Raw genomic sequence first — 18776 nt, 5'->3', positions numbered from 1 at the left:
TGGCCGATCGAGAGGTGACGGTACGCAAAGCAATGCGCTGACGAGGAATGATGGCGTCATGTATTTATTCGGTACCTCATGCGCACCTGCGCATGCGCCCAATGCAAGAGTGGCTCAACAGCCAGTGGTGTCAGGCCAGTGGACAATGGGACGATCTAGTGGTGGTCTCGCAGCCCTTGGTTCTCTCGCTACGGTGGTGGTCGAAGGAAAACCTGGTAATAGGGAAACCAATCGCCACCCCTGCAGTGGAAGTCACTCTAACCACAGACGCATCCCTCACAGAATGGGGGGCTCACCTATCCCATCAGACTGCTCACGGAGTCTGGACTTCGAGCGTAGCATCCAAACACATAAACTTACTGGAGCTACTAGCTGTGTTCAAGGCACTGAAAGCCTTCCAGGCACACCTGTAAGGGAAGACATTGATGGTCCTCACAGACAGCACCACAGCCATGTACTACCTCAACAAGCAGGGGGGCACTCACTCTCCAGGACTGTCCAAGCTGTCCCAGAACATCTGGAAGTGGGCTCTCAAACACATGTTCCTACTGTCACAACATGTACCAGGGGAACTCAATCTGCTAGCAGACAAACTCAGCAGAGACTTCCCTCTGCCCTCAGAGTACGAATGGCGGTTACACGAAGTCTTCACACAATGGGGATTTCCAGAAATAGATCTGTTCGCAACTCTGGAGAACTCACAATGCCAAGATTACGCCTCCAGGTACCCCCAAAACCAATCCAAGGGGAACGGTCTATCGATACCATGGTCAGGGAAATTTGTTTACGCTTTTCCCCTGACTCCCCTTCTCAACAAGATAGTGCACAAGATGCACCAGGAACAAGTTACCATGATACTGGTGGCCCCTATGTGGGCCAGACAGCCTTGGTTCGCTCACTTGATGGAGATGTCCCTATCTCCCCCAGTGAAACTTCCCTGCCCGTACAACATGCTGTCACAGGACAAGGGCAGGACACTACATCGATGCCCTCAGACCATGAATTTAGCAGCCTGGCTCCTGAGATCATAGAATTTGGACATTTACAACTCCCGCAGAGATACATGGACATTCTCAGGGAGGCGAGAAAGTCTAACACTCGTCACTGTTATTCTAGCAAATGGAAAAGATTTGTCATCTGGTGTAGGGGAAGGAGCATCAACCCAGTTGACTGCTCTCCCACACAAATTGTTCTGTAACTGACTCACCTACTAGACTCAGGCTTGGCGTTTAACTCTACTAAAGTCCATTTAGCTGCACTTTCCGCATACACCACTTCCCAACTTAAAGTGTCATGGTGGAAAGTCCCAGTTATTAAAGCCTTCAAGGAAGGAGTGAAGAGGATCCACCCTCCCATAGCTTACCCCGCTCCCGGGTGGAACCTAAATGTGGTACTAACCAGGCTCATGGGGGTCACCCTTTGAACCCATGCACAAAGCAACACTTAAAGACCTCACTCTTAAGACTGCTTTTCTAATAGCTATCACCTCCATTAGGAGAGTAAGTGAACTCCAAGCGCCCTCTGTACTAGACCCCTTTGTAACAGTTCACAAGGATAAAGTGGTTCTACGCACACATCCTAGGTTTGCACCAAAATTTATCTCTAAATTCCATGTCAACCAGTCAATAGAACTACCAACGTTCTTTCAAAATCCTTCAAACTTAGGTGAGACGAGCCTGCATACACTGGATGTTCACAGAGCAGTGATGTTTTATATGGAAAGAACTAGACCATTGAGAAAGACTTATCAGTTCTTTGTCTCGGTGGCAGCAGGAAGAGAAGGAGATGCAGTTTCGAAATCCACTATTTCTAGATGGATTGTACAATGCATCACTCTCTGTTACACTCTTGCTAAGAGCTTTCATTGCAAATGTCCCTCTTGAGTCCATTTGCAAAGTGGCAACCTGGAGTTCTGTTCACACCTTTACAAAACACTACTGTCTAGATGCCCACTCTAGATCTGATTCCCAGGTGGGACAAGCAGTTTTAAGACATCTTTTCTCTACTGTTCCTTCTCACAACCCACCTCAACTCCGGGTACTGCTCGCTAGTCTATGCACAGCATGTGATTCTAAGCAGATTAACAAACATCAGAAGACAATGCATTACTTACCGTAAAAGCATTTCTGATGGTTGTATCTGCTTAGATTTACATGCGCCCACCCTTCCTCCCCGCTCGGATGGAAGGAACATAGACTTTCTTCTATATCTCTTTTCTGTACTCACTCACATCTAATAGGCTCCCTCGGGGCAGAAAAAATACAAACAGAGGGACCTCGACACGTGAGGGATTGTGGGTACACTGCACGTCACTGTAGGGATAGTGTTACAGACACGCCTTGTCGACGTCCCCTTTTCGACTACGAAAAACAAAATGCAGTGACCACTGGATGTCGGACTATGCACAGCATGTGAATCTAAGCAGATACAACCATCAGAAATGCTTTTACGGTAAGTAATGCATTGTCATATATATATATTGCTTGCACCCAAGACCGTCGCTGCCTCCTTTGTCCATGTATTTTAAATAATAAAGGACACTTTGACTGCACGGTACACAAGCCTGTGTGTGGATTTATTGAAGACATCCAGCCTTTCGCTTTCATCTTAGCCGGAGTGCCGATGTAACCCGGATTGGTTTCCAGTCCTTTTTTTACATATATATATACATATATATATGTATGTATATATTTTTTTTTTCTGATGTTTGTGAAATCTGCTTAGATCACATGCTGTGCATAGGCTGACATCTAGTGGAAGCTGCAGAGTATTACAGTTTGTTTTTTGAAACTCGAATAGGGAGTGCCAGTAATACTATCCCTAGTGTGACGTCCCCTGTACCCATGATCCCTCACGCGTGTAGGACCCTCAGATTGTTTTTTTTCCGCCACACTTGTCAGACGCATGTTGCGGAATTCCTTCTGCGCTAAGCCATTTATAGTTAACAATTACCATTAATACTCCCCCTTTCTCTTCCACCGTACGCCGAAGATCAACGCCGGTGAGGATCGAGGAAGTCAGCCGTCGAGGACTGGCACAGCGGACTCCGGGCCTTGGAAGGCCTCTGGCCTCGGCCCTATACAGTAGGGAGAGTGGGGGATGGTCATACAGGCTCTCTTTCCCCCTTTTCTTACATATACCCACCCGCTGCCATTTTGCAACATATGGAGAGTGGTCCATTCAAATTCTGCCCTAAGTGTAATGGGAAGTTTCCCTGGGTGGATAAGCACAATACGTGCAATCTGTGTCTCCCACAAGACTATCCCAAGGCTACCTGTTGAACTTGCAAGCTCTTCAAGCCGAAAACCCTTCAAGGCCGCTCGACTAAGCGCTGGGCTCACTACGCCAGGCAACTAGAGGCCATGGACGTAGAAGGGACATTCAGAGATGGCAGCATGGCCACCGAATCGGACGGCAAGGGTAAAGGGGTGACTTTGGACACCCGCACGCACACCCCCGACGGTCTGGCCGGCGGCCATGTTGTGGGGACAACACCTGGCGGCAAGAGAGCTTCACATCATACCACCACTAAGCACATTAGCCATGGGCGTGACTCGACATGCGTGTCGAGCCATCGGTGCCGGACAACACCACAAGAGTGGTCCAATGAATCCTTGTCCTCTGGGCGTTCCCGCTCGCGTTCGCCTCATGACAAAAACCAACCATCTTCGGTTGTTAATGGTGTCGCCTGATCAACAGCCCCCGAGGCCCGATCGTCGGATGACGAAACTGCTCGGCACTCTGAAGAGGCTAGACACGTTACGTCTCACCGCACTCCCGAGACTACACTTCCTTCTTCGAATCCCGCCTCTGAAACTCGACACGATGTGTCAAAACCTTCGGAGGCCCATAAAAAATCGGGGGAAACATTCCTCTAGCAATGGGGGAGGGGATAAACAACACAAGAAAACATCAGCAGGTCTCCATGTTCATAAGGAGAAACAGAAGGTCCCAAAGGAGACAGGGAAGGCTAAGGTTTCAGAACCTACCCCAAAAACAAAAACCGTTCCTCCCACTGCTGAGGATATGGGCACAGATGAGGAACTAGAACCTGTTATTATTCCAAGCTCCAAAGAATGGAGCTCAGCAGACATTGATAGGGTCATGAAAAGATTAACATTCATGGCTAATTTTTATGAGAAAGACCCTAACTACTTTCATAGTTCCTCCAACACCCCTCCTACCTCTGCCCCTTCTGGGTCCAAGGTAATACCCGAGTCCTCTCTGCCCCCTGCTAAGAAACTCAGCTGTGACGCCCCGTTTCAGGGCTTGGTCACAGACCCCTTTTGTGGTGGAACCTTACCACCCTCATTCATGTTTTGATAAAACAGAACCTCAATTGGTTGACCAGGCGGGTGACCCTTATTATGGGGATGACGAGAACCAGGAGGATGAGGCTGAAGCCTACAACATGGACTCCCCGGTTGCTAAAGACCCCCCCGGGTCATGACTCGCCTGCAGATAATTAACCCCTCCTCAATGAGGTACTGGCTAAGGCAGCTGCCTATTTTCGTATCCACACACAGGGTGTCCAAGAAGACGGGGATTTCGCTGAGGAAATCCTAGGAGACAAGAAAGCCATTAGTCAGGCTAGCCCTTTGTTAAAATCCATCCAGCGCAGAATTGATCCCTCGACGCAAACCCCAAATCTCACTCGAGCCGTTAGTCCGCGAGTCGAGAAATTGTTCCGTGCCGGACCCTCCGATCCCCTGTACATTAGGGGCCAATTAAAGCCTGATTCCCTGGTTGTAACAACCACCAGAAAGAGGGCAGGAACACCCTTTGCTTCTTCGGAAGCACCTCCTGATAAGGAAAGTCAACGTATATATGCTCTGGGGAAAAAGGTTGCCTCCACTTCAGCCTATCGGGCACAAATTGCCAACAGTGCTACCCTTTTGGCAAGCTACAATTGCCATCAGTGGGAGGAAGTGTCCACTTTGGTTTCCTCCGCACCCAAACCCTTAAAGAGCTAGTTGGCTCGGCTGGCAGCAGATGGAAGGTTAAAAACAAACTTTGATGCAGCAGATAATGCTGGGAGGTTAATCGCTGAGGGCACGATCATAAAGTGTCATGCTTGGCTAAGGCAGTCAGGGTTCAAGCCCGAAACCCAAGCAACCCTAATATATGCCTATGGAGCTGAATGTACTATTCGGCAAGACAGTGGAGGAAGCTTTAAAGAAGGCAAAGGATGAGTACGAGACCCTAATATCTCTTGGCCAACTCACCAATAAACCCTCTGGACAAAGGGGTAACAATTTTCGCCGCTTAAGGGGCCAAGGATCGCAAAGAGGTGCATATTATTACCAAAACCAGGGAACCTCATGGGGTAACAACCAATCCCAATCCTCACAGGGCTACCCTAGAGGGCAGTGCAGGGGTTGCACTAGGGGTAGAGGCAGCCCCGCCAGAGGTGGTACGCCACCCAATAAGCAGTGACTTTCCGCTTCAGGTTCCCTCCTATGCATCCCCAGTAGGGGAGCGCATTTCCACTTTCACCCAGAACCAGAGCTCACGGTCTCCAGAGCTCTGGTTCTCTGCTGGACTATTGTAACAGCCTCGTTCTAAATCTGACCGCTTCTACTCTCCGCCCTTTGCAACTTATCCAAAACAGAACTGCAAGACTTGCCCTTGGCCTCAGGCCCAGGGATCGTATCTCTCCGGGACTGTAATCTCTGCACTGGCTCCCAGTGGCTGTGAGGATACAGTTCAAAACCCTCTGCATCGTCCACAAGGCCTTCTGGGGCCTGGGGCCTCAATACCTTATCTCTTCCTAAATACCTTCCTTCTCGAGCTCTTTGCTCATCTGCCTCCAATTCCCTCAGGGTCAGTCGCTTCTCCAAGCAACAAGCTGGTGGTAGATATCTCTTCGGCTGGGGCCTCCCTCTGGAACAGCCTCCGTGCCTCCCTGAAACTTTTTTTTTTAAAACTTATTTTTATTATTTTCTCAAGTGGTTACATGAAAACATAACGAAAAAGAAATTCAACAGTTTCCCCCGAACTCCCCCCCCCCCCAAACCACACCCATCCGGAAGAGTTCTCCATGTTCAATTGTTCTCTTGATCGACTATGAGGTGAAAATGTCTGTTATTCTGATGTTATGTGGGCACCATTGTTCCATATAATCTGATTGTAGATATTCAACTACACCCCCATTCCTTCATGAAGGAGCCCTTTGTTCCTTGCAGATTGTGCGTGATCTTTTCCATGGTCATTTGCAACCAAACTTTTTGTAGCCATGTGAATGTTAGTGGTGGGTCTTTTTTCTTCCGGTTCTGCGCTATTGTGGCCCAAGCCGCAATGACCAGACCCATAAAGCTTCTCCATTGCGCCCTAGTATACTTTCTTTTTTTTTTAAAACACTTTTTATTTGCCTTTTCAGTAAACACATAAGCCTTAAACAGGTCCAACTTCCCCTTCCCCTTAACATCCCTTCTTACAAACATTTTTAATTGACAGTTCAATACAACAGTCCTTCGCCCCCCCCCCCCCCATGTCCCCACCCAAAATCAGACCCAACTCTAGATCACCCAAACACACCCAACCACACAACCCCTACCCCCTGTCAAACTCCCCCCCCACTCCCGAAACTAATCTCCGGTTTTCTTTAGCCACAGCAGCCCATATTGATAGTTCATTGAGGGTAGTCAGCCAACCCACAAACCACTCCCCCAAACTCCCCCTCTCCCTTATTATCGCCTCTCCTCCAGATACGTCATCTCACGGAGGGCGCAGATCATTGTCTTTTGCAAGGTCGTTCAACAATTGGGACCAGTGAACCGTTACCTCCCCCGCCTCTTCCTCCACCTTCAAATTCTGCAAAACCACCAACTCCGCTAAGCCCCACCTTCGGACATCTTTCCTCCAGAGCTGAGTTGTTGGACCCAGGTGGGACTTCCACGCAATCACCAATCAGCGTTTCGCCAGTATAAGTAGAAACCGACCCATTATGTTCCATACTTTGTTACGGTTCCCCCACAGACAGGTCTCCGGGCTTCTCTCCAGGTTGGCTCCCAGTAGCTCATTTATTCCCTTAAGCACCTCATCCCAGTATTTTATTATTATCCCACTTCCCAGACCATATGCCAGAAACCGCATCCTCTGACCCACATCTGGGGCAATCACCCGAATGTTCTCCACTCATCGCAAGTGCCACTGGGGTAATATACACCCTATGCAGAATATTAAATTGGACCAACTGAAAACGGGCATTCCTCGAGGATTTCCGAACCAGTTCCCAGACCCTCTCCCACTCCTCACTCGAGATCTGGCGCCCCATGTCCACTTCCCACATCTCCTTAACTTTCAGCTCTCTTTCTATTGGTTTCCCTCCGAGGGCCTTATATACCCGCGAGATACGTCCTCTTCCCCCAGCCCGATCGATTAACACTCGGAGAACCGGGCATGATTCCGGCTCCTCAGGTATCCCCTCCCATAACTCTGCCATCCTCCGAACCACCGCCCGTATGCCAGAAAAACTCCCCGCGGCAAGCCAAACTTCTCACACCACTAATTGCAGGTAAGGAGCTGCCCTCCCTCAAAAAATTCCCCCACCGTTTCGCATCCCTTCTCCCGTAGCCTTTGTATCCCTACCCTCCCAATTACCTGGAGGAGTTTCTGATCAGCCCCCCATGAGAGGTTCTTCTCACAGCGGCCCTTAACCCCCCTACCACCCACATATTTCCTCCATGTTTCTTTTACCGCTTCAAAAACCACTGATGTTCTCACATTACCTAGTGGGTACCACAAGAGGTCCGCCGGCCTACATTCTCGCTGCAAGGCCCCACCAATACTCCCAGGAGTTCCACCCCTGGATGATCCCACACCAGCACCGATTGCAGTTGTGCCGCCACAAAATACTTTTCATAATCCGGGAGACCCAGACCCCCCACTCTCCCTCAGTCTCTGCAAGGTTTGCAGGGACACCCGCCTCCTCCCCGAGTCCCAGCGCAGCTCCCTTATCTTGACATTCAACATCCTAAAGAACACCTTTTTTTGCCACATACGGTATATTTGCAAAAAAATACAGCAGCCGCGGGAGGATTACCATTTTACATAATGCCACCCTACCCATCAGTGAGAGTGGTAAAACCCTCCAGAACTGGATTGAGTCCCCTATCTTAGATAGCGCCCTCCCAGTGTTATGTACGAACGTATCCAGTACATCATGGAACACCCGCACCCCCAGGTATCGGAAGGACTCCATCTCCCATCTTATACCCAGTTCCGGTAGTTCCTGCTCTGGGCATTCCCGTAACCCCCCCAACGGAAACAAAACCGACTTCTCTGGGTTTATACGGAACCCCGACATGGCTCTGAAATTTCTCAAGATTTCTAAGAGGTCCGGAAGGAATAACCTATGGTCCCCCACATATAATAACAAGTCATCCGCATATAGGGATACAATGTGCCTTCGGCCATCAACCTCAATTCCAGCCTCGCCCATCTCCTGCCGCAGGTATGCCGCCAATGGTTCCAGCGCCAAAGCGAACAAAATTGGGGAGGCCGCACATCCCTGCCTAGTCCCCCTCTCCAACTCCCATGTTTCCGAAACCCAGTTATTAGTTTTTACCATCGCCAGCGGTTTTGTATACAACAGGGATAGCCATCTGCACACATTTTCCCCGAATCCAAACTCCCGCAACACCCGGAATAACCACTTCCATTCTAGGGAGTCAAACACTTTCATTGCGTCGAATGACGCTATAGCCATGTCCCGCTTCTGTGACCTCACGCGATCCATCACATGATGGAGGCGGGAAATATTCCCTGACGTGTTCCTGCCCCCTATAAACCCACATTGATCAGGGTGTACTAAATTCGGAGCAACCACCGCCAATCTGGCCGCTAGGATTTTCCCATCTACATTTAAAAGCGAGATGGGCCGGTACGCCTCAAAATCCCTCAGATCTTTCCCCTCCTTCAGGATCACCGTGATCACTGCTTCCCTCATCGATTCCGGGAGACACCCTCCCTGAAACGCCTCCTCATAAACCTTCAGGAGCTGTGGAACGAGCAGATCAGAGAACTCAGCATAAAATTCTACCGGGAGACCATTACTGCCTGGCGCTGTACCCCTCCTCATAGCCCGTATCGCTAATGTTATGTCCTCCTCCCTTATGGGGGCCTCCAACTCCCCTCGACTACCCTCATCCAGCTTTGGCAGTTGAAGCATCTCCATGAGATCCTCCACTTCCACCTCTACGTACCCACTCTCACTCGTATAGAGCCCCTTATAGTATGCCACAAAGGCCGCGTTAATTTCTTTTTGTGTCCCGACTCTCCCACTATCATTAGACCGGACCTGGGTTATGTCGCGGCTCGGGTTTTCTCTGCTAATGAGCCATGCTAAGAGTTTGCCCGCCTTATCTCCCTCCCCGTGGAGCCTCACATCTCGTCTACTCTCATCAAAGTGTGACAGCTCCTTCAAGGTTTTCTGATGGAGCTCCAGTGCTTGCGCCAGGGTTTCCCCCACCTCTGCCCCCCCCCCCGCTGCCTCCCTATCCAAGCTCGCTATCCGGGCCTCTGTCCATTGTAGCGCCTCTAAGAGACGTTTTCTCATCCCCACTACCATGGCTAAACACTTCCCTCTAATGGTAGCCTTAAAGGCCTCCCATAACACCCCCCTATTGTCCAACGTGCCCTTGTTCAGTTCAAAGTACCGCCCAATCTCCTCTCTAAGCTCCGCCACAAACGCCCCATCTCACATCGCCTCCCCCCTCAATCGCCACAACCGCCGCGGCGGGTGTTCACCGGGCCCGCCCAACGTTGTCACCAGAGGAGAATGGTCCGATAGAACCCGCCCCGATACTCTGTTTCCCCAAAATAGTGACAGTATTCCCTTCCCGCTATCAAATAATCCAAGCGCGAGTAAGAACCATGTGCGCTCGAGTAATAGGAGAAACCCCTCTCCTCTCCATGTTTCTCTCTCCAGATCTACACCAAGTCCAATTCCCGCAGTATCTCCCGCAGTGTGGCCGCTGTACATTTCTTTGACCCCCCTCTTGTACCATGTTCGTCCAATCGCTCATCCAGATGGCAATTAAAGTCTCCCCCCCACATATCATTTCCCCTCTGTAAACCCCCATCATCCGCAGTACTGAGGGGAAATACTCTTTACCATCCACATTGGGCTTTTATGAGTTGATCATGCACAGTGACCTGTTCTCCCATGTACCGCGTACCAGGACCGTCCTACCCCCCTCATCAGTCACCCCCTGCTCCAACTTCAGCGGGACCCCCCTTGCCACCCAGATGAGAATCCCCCTTGCTTGGGTGGAGTATGTTTTACCTCGTATCTGGCCCCCCCCGCCTCTCAAGCTTCCCCAACACCTCCACACCCGCGTGTGTCTCCTGCAACATGGCCACCTGTAACCCCTGTCTCTTCAAATACTCCCCCACCTTTCTCCTTTTCTGATAACTCCCCAATCCTCGCACATTCCATGTCCCAATCTTCAAACCTCCCATTTTATTCTTTCGGCATGCCAGAACCGTGCCCCTCCGTCAACCCCTCTTCCATATCTATGACTCATCCCCTTCTGCCTCTTCCCATGGCTAACTGTTGTGTCAAGGTACCCCTCCAATGGCTGTATCCCCCTCCCCTTCTCCCGCACCGAACCCCAACTTGGTGCCGTTCACCCCAACTCCCCTCCCACCCCTGACCCTCCCCCCACCCTCCATTCCCCCCTCACTCCCCTACGTTCCTTTCCCTCTCCTCCCACCATAACAGTAGACCCACTTCACTATTCCGCCCCCTCTTCCCTTTCACCCGAGGCTGGAAGTTAGTGGCGTCGGTTAAACCAGGGGTTTCACCACTTGCCCCATGCAGCCCCACCTGCAACTCCCTCTCCCTCCCCCATATCACCTCACTTCCGGGAGTCTCACCTGCCGGGGAAGCCCCCTTCCTCGACCCCATATCAAACTTAGTCCACCCTGTCCCTATCTCAAGCCGTCCCTCCCCCCGGGCCAGCCGGAGAGGGGTCCTCTTTATGTTGCCCCTTGTCCAACCAGTTCCACACTTCCTTCGGACTAGCAAAAAAAACAGGACTTCCCTCCTGACAACACCTTTAACTTTGCTGGGTAAAACATCATATACTTTAAATTGAGTTCTCTCAGACGGCTCCTCACCGCGTCGTAGGATTTCCTCTGGCGTTGTACCTCAAGGGTAAAGTCCGGAAAGATCCTCAATTTTGCACTTCCAATCGCATATTGCCCCACCCTGCGAGCATCCTGCAGAATGATATCACGATCTCTAAAGTTCATAATCTTGGCTACCATCACTCTCGGCGGGGTCCCCGGCGGTGGAGGCCTCCCCGAACTCTGTGCCCTCTCCACTGTGAAAAGATTGGACAGGCCCCGGATCCCCAAGACTTTTAGGATCAGGTTTTCCACAAACAGCTCAGCACTAGGGCCCTCCTCCCTCTCCGCGACCCCCACCAGACGGATGTTGCAGCGCCTGGAGCGACCTTCCGCATCCTCGGCCCTAACTTCCAAGGTACGTATTGTGCCTATTAGGACCGCCACCTGATCTTTCAGCTTTTGGACATCATCCTCCACCGTACTGACTTTCTGTTCCACCTCTGTAACTCTCTCGCAGACTTTGCGGAGGTCCGCCCTCACCAGTGAGACGTCCACTCGAACCTCCTTAGTACTTTCTTGAAGAGTGTCTCTGGAGACCTGTATTGCCTCCATTAAGGAGTCTTAAGTCACCGGGCTTCTTTCCTCCCCCTCGGGGACCTCCTGCTAGTCTGGGGCCTCTTGCCTCTGAGGCCTCTCTTTCACTTTTGTATATTTCTTCATCCGTTGCTGTTTTTTTTCCCATGGTCCCCAGCTCCCAGAAGGGACCCTCCAAGCACAGTTCCGAAAATTAGTCTCCCCTGGCTGCCTCGAGCCTATTTCCACCCACTTCTCTGGCGTGTCCCTTTTGGTGTAGTCAACCTCCGCCGCCTCCCCCCTAGCCGCCTGGCTATAGCACTACTCTCCAAGCTGGACTCCTTCTTCAAGGGCAATCCCCCAGGCCCTCTCCGTACACCACACTTCTGTCCGGGGGGGAGCCTCCTTCCTCGTGAGCCCCTCTTCCCCCTTCACTCAATGCGCCCTCGTTGGGGCTGGACGTATAGCCCACCCAAGATCAATAAGGGAGATCCCCAGGGCCCCCCATCCAAAGGGGGACCAGAGATCCAACCCCCCTATGCCCCTGCCTAGGGGCTTCAGTCTCACACTTCCATGTCTCCTTAAGGGCCCGCTACAGGCCCGTAGCCAGGGGGAGACGCCGCCTTATCTCACTGACTCACACCTACGGTGAGTCAATATCACACCCAGCCTCCTCGTCTTACGTGCCGACACCTGGGCTCTCTGCTTTCCAGGGCCCCGCCACCAGTAGCACAGTCACTTCACAGGGCTCCTTCTACACGGGTCCCTGTCCCTCTCCACCTCCCAGGGACCCGTCTCACCTTTGGTGCCGCGACCGTCGCTCCCACAGCAGCGCCGCCTGAACTTCCCGCTCCGTCAGGGAGCCCGCTCCCTGCAGCGGAGCTCAAGCTCCAGTCCCCGCTGCAGTGTTAGATGGCCCCTCCTCTCCCCGTCCTCCGGGGCGCTCCTCCTCCGGCACCAGCAGTCCCCGCCGCAGCGGTGAACAGCCCCTTCTCACCCCGTCCACCAGGCCACTCCTCCTCCAGTGCCAGCCTCCGGCTCCCCGCCGGATTTCCTCCCGCCGCTGCCCCTGCGGGCCGAACAACGTCCCCCGCACCAGCAACTCGCTTCGGTGCCGGCCGCCGACTCCAAGGCTCTTCTCCCTCCGCCTGCCCAGTTCCTTCCCTCACCGCTGTGAGGGGTGCCTCGGGACCCTCGCCACCAGTCCCCACAGGCTCCAGGCGACTCGTTCTCCTCTCCTACAGCTCCACTGGGGCCATCTTGCGCCTTCTTCCCGCTGAAACGCCAAACTTTTCGGCTTCACAAATAAGACCCCTATAGCTCCACAGCCCTGCTCAGCCGGATTACTGGGCTCACCGGCAGTTCAACTCCACTCCCCAGCGTTCCGTATTGCATCTATGGGGAATATACCCAGGATTTCACGCAGAATTCAGCAGCCGCACAGGAGCTCCTACAATTCACCTGAGCATGGATCAGCAGTTGTCCACGCTCCCTGCCTCCTTGAAACTTGAGGAGAATCATCTTCGGTTCCGCAAGCACCTCAAAACGTTTCTCTTCTCGTCCGCTTTTTCTCCTCTTCTCTCCTGCTGATTCTCTGGCCATCACGGGAACTGCCCTGGTTACCTGGCCACCTCCGATTCTCGGGCCTGATCCCTCCCCCCACTAGTCGGTTCCTGACGATCCCTGCACTTGGTGACTGTTTTCTGTATCCCTATGGTCCCACTATCTGCACTTGACACTGACGTCTGCACTTACCTCTTTCACTTGCCACCTGCTGGCAGCACTTCATTATTGTTCACTTATTGTTGTTTTTTTATTTTTGTTCTCTATCCCATGTACCGCACTTTCCTCTTCCATTTCCCCCCTGCACTTTTCCTCCTTCCCCTCCCTTGCACTTGCGCGATCTGAATGACACCTGGCCTAGTAGGATCGTTGTCTGTCTTCCCCTGTTTCCCCCTCCCTTGCCTCGTCGCGCCTTGAAACACTTGTGTATAGGCGCGTTATAAATGCCATATCATATATCATATCATACCCACGCATGGGAGGGGATCACTTCGGACAGATGGGTGCTGTCTACAGTGTCTGGAGGATACTGCTTAGAGTTGCTAGGACGCCCCCACGCCCATCCCCTGCAACAGAGTACACTCGCTGGAACATCAGAAGATCCTCCTCGAGGAGATCACCGTTCTGATAGCAAAGGACGCCATAGAAGTCGTCCCGGTCAACCAGGTAAACAGGGGTATTTATTCAACCTACTTCCTTGTGCCAAAAAAAGATCTGACAATGCACCCAGTATTAGATTTGCACCCTGCAAACAAGTATGTCAAGCCACTAAAATTCTGCATGACTACACTACAAGAGGTAATCCCTCTACTAAAAAAGGGGGATTACATGGCAACATTGGATATGAAAGATGCCTATTTTCATATTTCAATGTTCCCAGCGCACAGAAGATTCTTGCGTTTCAAGATACACAACCAGCACTAACAATTCAAGGTTCTGCCCTTCGGAATAGCATTGGCTCCAAGGGTGTTCACCCAGGTACTGGCGGTGGTGGCGGCACACCTACGCAAGGAGGCAATCCCAGTGTATCCTTACCTGGACGACTGGCTGATCACAGGGGAGTCCCCCCTAATTTGCAGAATAAACATCCAAAGAACTGTCGACCTCCTCTTCCAATTGGGCTTCTCAATCAACAAGAAAAAGTCCAGCCTGGTGCCATGCACCTCAAACAGTTCCTAAGAGCTGTCCTGAATACCCAATAGGGGTTGGCCTTTCTATCAGAGGAAAGAATTTGAAATGTGTTGCTGCAAATTCCTCAATATCAGACCGGTCGCCAGATAACGGTGCGCCAAACTATGCATTTGCTAGGCATGATGGCATCTTGCATTTACCTGGTCACCCATGTGCGCCTGCGCATGCGACCCATGCAGGAATGGTTGGCGAAACAGTGATCTCAGGCAAGTGGTCAGTGGGAAGATCTAGTGGTCGTTTCGCCAACACTGGTTGAGTCTTTGCTGGTGGACAAGAGAACTTCTTAGGAAGGGGAAACCCTTCTAAGATCCAGAGATACAGGCCGTAGTCACAACAGACACCTCCCTGGCAGGGTGGGGAGCTCACTACCTTCACCACACAGCTCAGGGTCTCTGGTCTCACACAGTGGGTCAGAACCACATCAATCTGCTAGAACTTCTGGCAGTCTTCAGAGCGCTTTGGGCATTCGAACCCCTCCTATCCAACCAGTCAGTGCAGATCCTAATAGACAGCACGACTGCAATATTTTACTTAAACAAGGGGGCACTCGTTCTCAAAATCTATCCAAGCTTGCCCAGAAATTTTGGAAATGGGCACTCAAACGGAAGATTTACCTGTCATCCCAACATGTTCCAGGAGAACTCAACTCGCTTGCAGATGCTCTGAGCAGAGATCCCCTCCCAGAGGAACACGAGTGGCGACTATACGAAGAAGTCATAGGAGACCTCTTCTCTCAGTGGGGTTTCTCCACTATAGACCTATTCGCCACAAGCGAAAACAGACAATGCCCAAACTTTGCATCCAGGTTCCCCCAGCCATGCTCCAAGTGGAACTCCCGATGGATGAACTGGTCAGGGATATTTGCCTATGTTTTTCCACCAACCCCTCTGATGAGGAAAGTGGTGAACAAGATCCACAGGGAACCAATGACGCTCATCCTGTTTGCTCCTATGTGGGCGAGACAACCATGGTATGCTCACCTGCGCAAACTGGCGGTGTGCAACCCCATCAAACTCCCGTGTCGGTACAGCCTACTATCCCAGTTCGAGGGGTTAACCGTGCATTCTCAGCCCAACTAGATGAACTTGGCAGCAAGGCTCCTGAAGTCATAGAGTTCGGACATCTTAATTTACCGCAAAGATGTATGGATATCTTGAAAGAGTCAAGAAAACCAAACACGAGGCACTGTTACTATGACAAATGGAAACGATTCGTGATTTGGTGCCAGAATAAACGAATGAGCCCCGATGATTGTACTCCTTCTAATGTTGTAACCTATATGCTCCACTTACTGGATGCAGGGTTAGTGTTTAACTCACTAAAAGTACACCTGGCAGCCTTTTCGGCCTACACCACTTCCCATAACAAGGTGTCATGGTGGTAGGTGCCAGTTGTGAAAGCATTAATGGAAGGGGTAAAGAGACTCCACCTTCCAATTTCGAACCCACCGCCAGGTTGGGACCTTAATGTGGTACTTGCTAAGTTCATGGTGCCACCCTTTGAGCACATGCACAAATCTAGTTTCAAACACCTGACTTACAAAAAGGCCTTCTTAGTAGCCATTACTTCTATAAGAAGGGTCAGTGAAATCCAAGCTCTGACAGTGCAGGATCCTTTCTTTACTATACATAAGAACAAACTGGTTTTACGCACTCACCCTAGGTTCTCACTTAAGTTCATTTCCAAATTCCATGTTAACCAGTCTATTGAGCTACCGGCTTTCTTCCAGGAACCCAAAAACTCTGCTGAGGTGAAACCCCACATACTAGATGTGAGGAGGGTGGTTCTGTACTACGTAGACCAGACCAGACCACTAAGAAAAACAGATAAACTGTTTGTCTGCATAGCATCAGGCAGAGAAGGAGAGCGCGTCTCTCAACATGCCATCTTCTAGGTGGATAGTCAGATGTATCCAACTGTGCTATTCCCTTTCAGACAAAGCTCTGCCTTTTATGCCAAGGGCCCACTCTACAAGAGGTACTGGAGCCACTCTGGCTTTCATTGCAAATGTCCCCTTAGACAGTATTTGAAAGCAGCTACATGGAGCTCTATTCACACCTTTACTCAGCACTACTGCATTGACACTCATTCCAAGACAGATACACAAGTGGGATAAGCGATTCTAAGACATTTGTTCGCACATGACCCTTCTCACATCCTACCTCCTTCTCCTAACACTGCTCGCTAATCGATGCATAGCATGTGATCTAAGCAGATGCCACAAGCCTCTGAAGGGATACATTACTCAACGTAATTGTATTTCGCCAGCATGGGGTCTGGCATGGATTCACATGCTCGTCAATATTCCCCGTCGTCAGGCTGGGAATCCTCGGTAAAGAAAAAATCAGTATCAGTTTCGTTTCTGATCTGTCTTTCTTACTAGTAACCAATCACTGGTCTCTGGGTCATACTGCCCCCAGCCAATGACTGCCCTCTCCCTAAGCCCCGTCCTCGGCAGCCATCCTCAGATTTTTACCGCACGCTCAAGTGTTGGGAGTCTTCGTGCTATAGCTCTTGAGCTTTTACTACGTTTTGCGCTTTTTCAAAGAGATTTATCATATTTTTCGGTTTAATCGAGCCTCAAGCTCCACCATTTCTACTTCCGATCAACGGGGACCCGTTTCGGATTTATCTACGCCCCTCAAGGGTGAAGTTTTAGTCGAGTTACGCTTCTTGGAGGATTTCAGAAGTTTCTGAGGCCTACCTAGTGGACGAGAAGAACATGGCGCAGGAGAAGGGAAGCTCGACTCCCGGAAAACTGTTAAGGATCTGCCCTGGATGCAACCTACAAAATGTGTTCAAGAAGCACGAGCATTCGAAATGCCTTTACTGCCTCCACAAGGAAAAAACGCACGTGGAGGAGGACTGTGCGTTTTGCTTTAACATGACGGATCGGACGATGCGGGATCGCCGGACCGGTCTCACCAACTGGCTGGAAGGCAAGAGCCCAGCAGCTGAGAAGAAGAAGTAGTAGTCTGAGCGGTCTTCTAAGTCCTGTGAGGGTGCCCCGGCGACGGGGGCCCAACAGAAGGCAAAGCACCGCGAGTCCGCGGCGGCACCGGGAGCGCCGAACGGTCGGGCTCCTCTGCTGCCAGGCAGGGCGCACCTTCACCGACATCAACCGCGAGCCAACGCTCTGGCTCGGGGAAGATAAAATCAGAGAACCCGGCTAAGCTTCTGGAGAGGCCCTGGTCGATCTCGGAGGAACCGGCCGAGGGGGAGCGAGGCGGTGACCCTCCCCCTAAGGTGAAGGCCTCAAGCGCTCCTAAGGTGGTAAAGGCCTTGATTCACCCAGCTAAGGCCTCTATCGAGGGAGTCGCTGCGGCCCTGGTGAAGTCTGTGGAGGCTATCCCAGTGAAGGTGACCTTGGGGCCCAGAGTTTCCCTGCCTCCGTTGAGGGAATCCTCTTTTAAGCCCATCGAGAAGACCCCCGTGAAGACCCCGGTGGAAAAAGAGGGTGGGGAGGGAGGCCGTTATGGATACAGACACAACCTCCGAGGAGGAACTGACCGAGAATTTGGAAGAGGCCCAGCCCACGGGAGGAATCCCAAGGAGGGGGACGACGAGAGCAAGGGTGGCAACGACGACGAGGTTCCCGTGGAGGAACAACCTCCCGCCACGCCCGTCACAACCCGAGCCTCAGGATAACTCGGCAGCCATTTTGACGGCAATCCAAGCCTTATGCACGGAGATAAGGACGAGATTGCCCCTACCCCCGACGGACGACCCAGCTGTACCGGGTCCGTCGGGAAGCCCTCTGAACAAGAGGAGGAGAATTCATCCAGTGCCCCTTCAGCCCTCATCGCCTTCTCAGCCCTTGTCGCCTTCCCTGATCCCGAGGGACGGCACAGGAACGGACACGGGCACGATGGGGACGGATGACGATGGCAGTGACAACAGGACTGGCCTCCCGTCTCCGATTCCTCGGGCGTCCCCGCCTGACGAGATTGGCTCCTTCCACGCCATGATTGCCAGGGCATCCAACTTTTTCAACTCTGCCCTGAGGAGAAGAAGAAGGAAGGCTTCCTCTACCAACGGCGCGAGGCCAAAAGGAAGACGGTCCTCGCAGTGCCATTGCTTTATGACATCTGGGACGAGGGACTTGCCCTCCTCAAGAACCCGTCCACGACACCTGCCAAGAGGGACCGGTACGAGAAGAAGTACCGGGTCCCTGACGCCACCCCATTCTGCCTTAGGGCACAGCTGACCCCGGATTCGGTCGTCTCAGTGGCGGCCAAGAAGAAAGCGGGGGAGGGGGGCATCGGCTTCATCCTCAGCTTCCTTACCAGACGGCGAGGGAAAGAAGCTGGACGCCAAGTCATCTCGTCGGCGGCGACAACGATTAAGGCGGCCAACGCCCTAGCGATTGTGGC

The 18776-nt window shown here is 51.8% G+C and overlaps 1 protein-coding gene across 1 annotated transcript in view; it reads left to right on the top strand.

Moving 5' to 3' along the window:
- Window positions 1–18776, top strand: part of KLC2 (kinesin light chain 2) — an 854727-nt gene that overhangs the window by 426876 nt on the left and 409075 nt on the right. The window lies entirely within an intron of this gene.

This window comes from Ambystoma mexicanum, chromosome 2p, assembly GCF_040938575.1.
Source record: "Ambystoma mexicanum isolate Mex_15411 chromosome 2p, UKY_AmexF1_1, whole genome shotgun sequence".
Lineage (NCBI taxonomy): Eukaryota > Metazoa > Chordata > Amphibia > Caudata > Ambystomatidae > Ambystoma > Ambystoma mexicanum.
Note: the sequence above shows the minus strand (reverse complement) of the source record. Positions and strands in the feature narration are given on the sequence as shown.